This window comes from Ochlerotatus camptorhynchus, unplaced genomic scaffold (assembly GCF_037179485.1).
Source record: "Ochlerotatus camptorhynchus isolate MF236.1 unplaced genomic scaffold, CSIRO-AGI_Acam_v1.1 ptg000005l, whole genome shotgun sequence".
NCBI classification, from domain to species: domain Eukaryota; kingdom Metazoa; phylum Arthropoda; class Insecta; order Diptera; family Culicidae; genus Ochlerotatus; species Ochlerotatus camptorhynchus.
Window position 1 is genome coordinate 1,335,561 of NW_027040497.1, and position 7,313 is coordinate 1,342,873.

The window sequence follows — 7,313 nt, forward strand, 5'->3', positions numbered from 1 at the left end:
ATTCAGAGATGTGACATTTTTTAACTACTCGAATTTTGTTTTACAGAATTAGTCCTAGACTTAGTACACGGTCGACCACCTTGGTGGGATTGGTTTGTTTTGTTTTTAGAATTTGAAGAGAAACTACTTAATACTACTATTTACAGCTTAAAACTAACCTACTCTACTATATACACTTAACCTACTATGTACAAATTGCTTAGTAAATCATGTTCAGAAAGATTGCATTTTTGGATAAATTTGGTTGTCATATCCTCAACTTTGGAATCTACTTTGGGAATTTCTGCCTCTTGATGGAGGTCTGCTATTCTTGTGTCGAATGGACGATCTAGGATCATCCTCAACACTCTATTCTGTGCAACCTGGATTTGGGTCTGAGCGCACGATTCCCACACCGGGGCGGCATAGAAGATCGTGGGGGCTATGATATGTTTGTAGACAGCCAGTTTGTTTTGCCTTGAGAGGCGGGATCTGCGGCAAATGAGCGGATACAAACACCTAACCAAGGCGGAGGGTTTTCTCTATGTGCGAGCGGAACAGAAGCTTCTCATCGAACAACATCCCGAGATAAGTAACATCAGTGGACCACTCGACCCTTGTACCATCCATTATTACGGTACAGGAGGAAGAAGGTTTAAGTTTTGGCGATTGTCTGTGAAGGAACATGATCGCTTGGGTTTTCGAGGCGTTGATTTTGATTTTCCACGTGGTGGCATAATCAGTAAAGGTGTCAAGGCATCGTTGGAGCTTGTTCGTAATTTCACGAGGCATCCTACCCTTGACGGCTATCGCGGTGTCATCTGCGAACAGGAAGAACACGCAACCGTCTCCTAGAGGAGGGATGTCCGACGTGTAGATGCTGTAAAGCAGTGGTCCCAGCAGACTCCCTTGCGGAACACCTGCTGGGATCGGAAATTGTCCCGAAAGGGAACTATTCAACGACACCCTGAACGACCACTGCTGGAGATAGCTACGGGTGATTTTCACAAGGTATGGTGGAATGTTGGAGTTACAAAGCTTGTATATAAGTCCGTCGTGCCAGACATTGTCAAACGCCTTTTCGACGACTAACAAGGCCATGGCGGCTGTGGACTTGGATACAGCTTTGTTACTTCGGATGTTATTCATCACCCGCACCATCTGATGATTGGTGGAATGCCCCTTACGGAACCCGAACTGTTCCGGAAGAAGAATGTCATGTTCACAAACTTGTTCACAGTGTTCACTCGGCTGTCGACAAAAGCAGGCCACTCTCGATGTGTGCTGCGCGATCGTCTGTTTTCTCGGCAGCAACCATTGTGTGGTCCTCCTCATTGTTCTTCATCAGCAGTTCTTTCGGTCGATGCGTCGTCGACTTTGGAAAGCAACCGTTTCGTGATGAGTGTGTGAGTGCTGACCACGTTTTGCGTCCATTGCTGCAATGGACGCGCTCTGACCCTCGTTGGCGTACAACAATTTGCCATACAATGAAACCACTGGAAGCGGCTCCAGTTCTGATGGAGGAGGCTTTTTGGATAGCGGAAGATAAAGTGTTTATTGTGTTGTACCTTTTGACAATAGTTTTAAGATGTATTGTATAGTGACCAAGAATCCTCGGCTCTGTAAAGTTAATTCGGTTGAGCCTTATCAAATAAATTAATAAACAAACAAACTTGTTCAGTCGGCTGAGGATCAATTTTTCGAACAGCTTGCTCAGCGCTGAGAGCAGGCTAATCGGTCTGTATCTTGACGGTAGTGAAGGGTCTTTCCCAGGTTTGCGGATCGGGGTGATTTTTGCCACCTTCCAGATGCTTGGAAAGTAGGTGATTGAACCCAGACCCATTGGGGTGAGAAAGCAGTCACGCTTACCACTACACCACCGGCGCTGGCTTTTTTTTTTGGTGTCGTATGTATACTCATGTATGGGCTACAAAATGGTGAGTTGACAACCTGGAAGGAGCGGAATACCTAGCCCTGGTCCTCACAAGTTCCTACTTCACGCCTCCTCGAGTCATATGATAACAAAAGACTACCAGCTGAAACATGGACACAGCTGGTTGGCGTAGCCTGGGCAATGTTGCCAGTCCGGCAATAGCAAAGTAAAGAGGTGCGACGCGAACACTGGCGCGGTAACCATAGTACGGTGATAGAGGAAATGCTTCACCAAACCCGAGCGTCTGTTCACCATGGAGGTGCGGCTCAAAACGGCGTCTATTCTCCATGTTAGGAGCGGCTGATCACCATCCTAGTGCCAGCGTGGGACTCTAAACAGAGCTGTGCACGATGGTCCACCAGCGAGACAGGGGGTTGGGGCAGGCCCAACAAGCCGCTCTGGAAAAAAACAAAGTTGCAAATACCGAAGAAAGAAATACGGATCGGAACAATCGGCACAGACCTACGCGACGAAATAAGGACTACGATTGGAAACTCGGAACATGGAACTGAAAATCGCTCGGCTTTCCGGGTTGCGATAGGTTAATCTATGACGAACTTCAACCACGCAACTTCGAAATCGTAGCACTGCAGGAACTTTGCTGGACGGGACAAAAGGTATGGAAAACCTGTCATCGAGCGGCTACTTTCTACCAGAGCTGTGGCACCACCAACGAGCTGGGAACCGGCTTTGTAGTGCTGGGTGTAGTGCGTCAACGCGTGATTGGTTGGCAGCCGATCAACGCGAGGATGTGCAAGTTGAGGATTGAGGGCCGTTTCTTCAACTACAGCATCATCAACGTGCACTGCCCACACGAAGGGAGACCCGACGACGAGAAAGAAGCATTCTATGCGCAGCTGGAGCAGGTGTACGACGGCTGTTCGCAACGGGACGTCAAAATCGTCATCGGCGACATTAACGCTCAGGTAGGACGGGAGGCAATGTATAGACCGGCAATCGTGCCAAACAGCCTGCATGCCGTATCGAACGACAACGGCCAACGATGCGTGAACTTTGCAGCCTCTCGGGGTATGGTAGTTCGAAGTACCTTTTCCCCCCGCAAGGATATTCACAAAGCCACCTGGAGATCACCTGACCAACACACAGAAAACCAAATCGATCACGTTCTAATCGACGGGAAATTCTTCTCCGTCATTATTAACGTCCGCACGTACCGCAGTGCGAACATAGATTCGGACCACAACCTAGTTGCAGTATGCATGCGCTCAAAACTCTCGACGGTGCATAACACACGTCGAAGTCGAACGCCACGACCCAACATTGAGCAACTACGGGACACCGGAGTTGCCCAGGACTACGCGCAGCAGCTGGAAGTTGCACTACCCACGGAAGAGCAGCTTGGCGCAACTTCTCTTGAAGATGGCTGGAGGGACATCCGTTCAGCCATAGGTAGTACTGCTGTAGCGGCACTAGGTACTGCAATCCCGGACCGAAGAAATGACTGGTTTGACGGCGAATGCAAACTGTTAGTAGAGGAGAAGAATGCAGCACGGGCGAGAATGCTGCAACACCGCACGAGATTGAATGTGGAGCGATACAGACAAGCGCGGAACAGACAAAACTCGGTTTTCCGAAGGAAGAAGCGTCAGCAGGAAGATCGAGATCGCGAGGCGATGGAAAATCTGTACCGCGTAAACGACACACGGAAGTTCTACGAGAAGCTAAATAGTTCGCGCAAAGGCTACGTGCCGCAAGCCGATATGTGCAAGGACTTGGACGGTAACCTTCTCACGAACGAGTGTGAGGTGATTGAGAGGTGGAAGCAGTACTATGACGAGCACCTCAACGGTGAAGCAGCAGAAAACGAAGGTGGCACGGCAACAGACCTTGGAGCACGCGCAGAAGACGACAGGCTACCGGCCCCTGATCTTCAAGAAGTTGAGGAGGAGATCGGTCGGCTGAAGAACAACAAAGCAACTGGTGTAGATCAACTACCAAGTGAGCTATTGAAATACGGTGGTGAAGCACTGGCTAGAGCGCTGCACTGGGTAATTGCCAAGATTTGGGAGGAGGAGATATTACCGGAGGAGTGGATGGAAGGTGTCGTATGCCCAATCTACAAAAAGGGCGACAAGTTGGATTGCTGCAACTACCGCGCGATCACACTGCTGAGCGCCGCCTACAAGGTACTCTCCCAAATTCTATGCCGCCGTCTGTCACCATATGCAAGAGAGTTCGTGGGGCAATACCAGGCGGGATTCATGGGTGCCCGCGCTACCACGGACCAAATTTTCGCGATTCGGCAGGTTCTGCAGAAATGCCGCGAATACAACGTGCCCACACATCATTTGTTCATCGATTTCAAATCCGCATACGACATGCACGAGTACGGATTTCCGGATAAACTGACGCGATTGGTCAAGGCGACGATGGATCGAGTGACGTGCGTTGTTCGAGTATCGGGGACACTCTCGAGTCCCTTTGAATCTCGAAGGGGGTTACGGCAGGGTGATGGACTTTCGTGTCTGCTGTTCAACATCGCGTTAGAAGATGTGATCAGAAGAGCTGGGATAGACACGAGTGGCACGATATTCAGGAAGTCCATCCAGCTCCTTGGTTTCGCCGATGACATTGACATTATGGCACGGAACTTTGAGATGATGGCGGAAACGTACATCAGACTGAAGGCTGAAGCTAGACGGATTGGACTTGCCATCAACGCATCAAAGACAAAATATATGAAAGCAAGAGGTTCTAGGGAAGACAATGTTAGCCTCCCACCCCGAGTTCAGATTGACGGTGACGAAATCGAGGTGGTCGATGAGTTCGTGTATTTGGGCTCACTGGTGACCGCCGAAAATGATACCAGCAGAGAAATTCAAAGACGCAGGAACAAGAAGAAGAGGCGCGCAGCGGGCAAGGTGGATCGACCAAGTAGAAGGTGACCTGCGGACCCTTCGCAGACTACGAGGCTGGCGAACTGTGGCCATGGATCGAGTAGAGTGGAGACGACTTCTTCGGACAGCAGAGGACAACAAGGCCTTAGCCTGATTGGTAAGGTAAGGTAAGTATGTATACTCAAAAGATATTCAAATCTAAATAGATTAAAAGCTACGCTAATTCACAACTCTCCTGACCGACGCATAGCTTTGTATAAAGAAAGAGAATACACACTTAGTATAAAAATGGTTTACACGAGAATGTGTATTTTTGAACTTTATACATGCAATGTTTAAAGGAGATTTATTCATTGTGTTGGTAGAGAGGTGATTTTGTTTTGATTTCATTTATAAATGGATTTCAGATGTTTGAATAAAATTAAAATGACAATCATTCTAAGAGTTTATTTAGATTTGCATAAATGTACAATATTATTTTTGCTGCAGCATGCAAAACTGAAATGAAGGTCACTCGGCTGTTTATAAACATATGTTAGGGCTAATCTAGTTGATTCTCTTTCATCGTGAATAGCAACAGCGACGTAATTGGACTGCCTCCAGATCATCTCCAGATGGTTGATGGTGGCAAGTTCTATAATCTTGGCAAAGAATTATGTTTTCCAGGGTTTTGTTTTGTTAGTTGTGGTTTTAACTGCTTTTCAGCTGTTAAAGATTTCCGAAATTGGACGGCACCATCTGAAATCAAATAATAGCAACATATTTTGGTATTAACATTAAGGAAACTCGAAGAATATAGGGGAATTCAGTGAAGACCTAAGAAACACTTACGGGTAGGTACTGTTGAAGGAACATTTGTACGACTGCTTACTCTCCATGTAGGTTGCTCCCCAAAGGACTGTCCAGCTTGTGCTCCTTCATGGTTTCCTCTTCCTGCAATGCGGATTCTAAGTTCTGGTTCTGCAGTTGACTGTATTCCAAAAAAGTACTGGACTAGTCTGCGAAATGCTTCCAGACGGAACCGGGCCGGTTGATTCATTTTCAACGGGGGGAAAGCACATCAACGCTACAAATAAATATTCCTGAATCGAACAGTGCTATTTTATAATAACTAATCATACTTACTGCAAGTTTTCTTTCCACAGGTAAAATAATTGTACTAGACATTTATCGCAAAATGTAATCACCGAAACCTTTTCAATGCCATAAGTAGCATTAAAACAAGTTATTCGATGTCATGTATAAATAGAAATTTAAATTGATTACTTTTTAATCATAGAGATGGGTATACACAGCAAAAAAAGCTGTTGAATATTACATCGAAACTGCTGCAACCAGGTCAATCTATCGGTTGTGCAATATCACATTGTACACAGCAAAAAAAAATGTAATATCGATCAATGTAATTCAAGCTGATGTATGAAATAATGATGTAATAGCAAAAAGCAGATACAATATTACATCAATGGATGTAATTTTGTTCGCAAAATCGATGTACATCGTACAACGTTATATTACACAACCGATGGATTGACCTGGTTGCAGCAGTTTGGATGTAATATTCAACAACTTTTTTTTCTGTGTACGATGTACATCGATTTTGCGAACAAAATTACATCCATTGATGTAATATTGTATCTGCTTTTTTCTATCACATCATTATTTCATACATCAGCTTGAATTACGTTGATCGATATTACATTTTTTTTGCTGTGTACGAAGCTTAATAAACAGAAGCATAAATTTTATTCTATTTCCGATCAGTTATATTTTTGAGTGTAGGTGTAAACAAAAGACGGTGCACCGCACCAATTCCCTAGACTTGATGTTACAAAAATATAACCTGTCCTATCCCCCAACCGTTAACGTCACCCGCGCGGTGTTTTTCCTTCTTTCTCTCCGTTCTCCCGTCATCCGTTTCGACGAAACACGCAGTGTGGTCAGTTCTACAGGTTTATTTGAAGTTATACGGATTTTAAGATTTACTACGGATTTCCCAGATTTTGCGGGATTTTTTCAAAAGTGCTATGCACGGCGAATGAGAACAACCCAAATTTGAGTTTAGTTCACTCATAATCGCCAAAAGTGCAGGAACTCAGCAATGAGTAAAATTTGTCCCATGGTTTCCAGTGAAAAACTTAAAAAATCTGCCGGAAAATGAGGGAATTAACGAAAATATTATTCAGTCTCGGAGTAGTACTAATAGACTGAGTGAATCCAATCTTTACTTTTCTCAAATTCGAGAATTTTTCACTGGAAAAACCTGGGAAAACATGAGGCAAATTAACTCATCGCTGAGTTCCTGCACTTTTGGCGATTATGAGTGAACTAATCTCAAATTTGAGTCGTTCTCATTCGCCGTGTGCATTCTTAAAAATTTTCCACATCATTTTAAAAATTTATACTTTTTAATAACTGTTTTTGGTCATTAAGTTTTAACGCTCTGGAAACATATTTACCTATCTACGGATCGTGCCACATGAAAAGTTAGCAACACTGAACACCAGCAGTTCAAACGTCAAACGTGTGTGCAAAACGAAAGA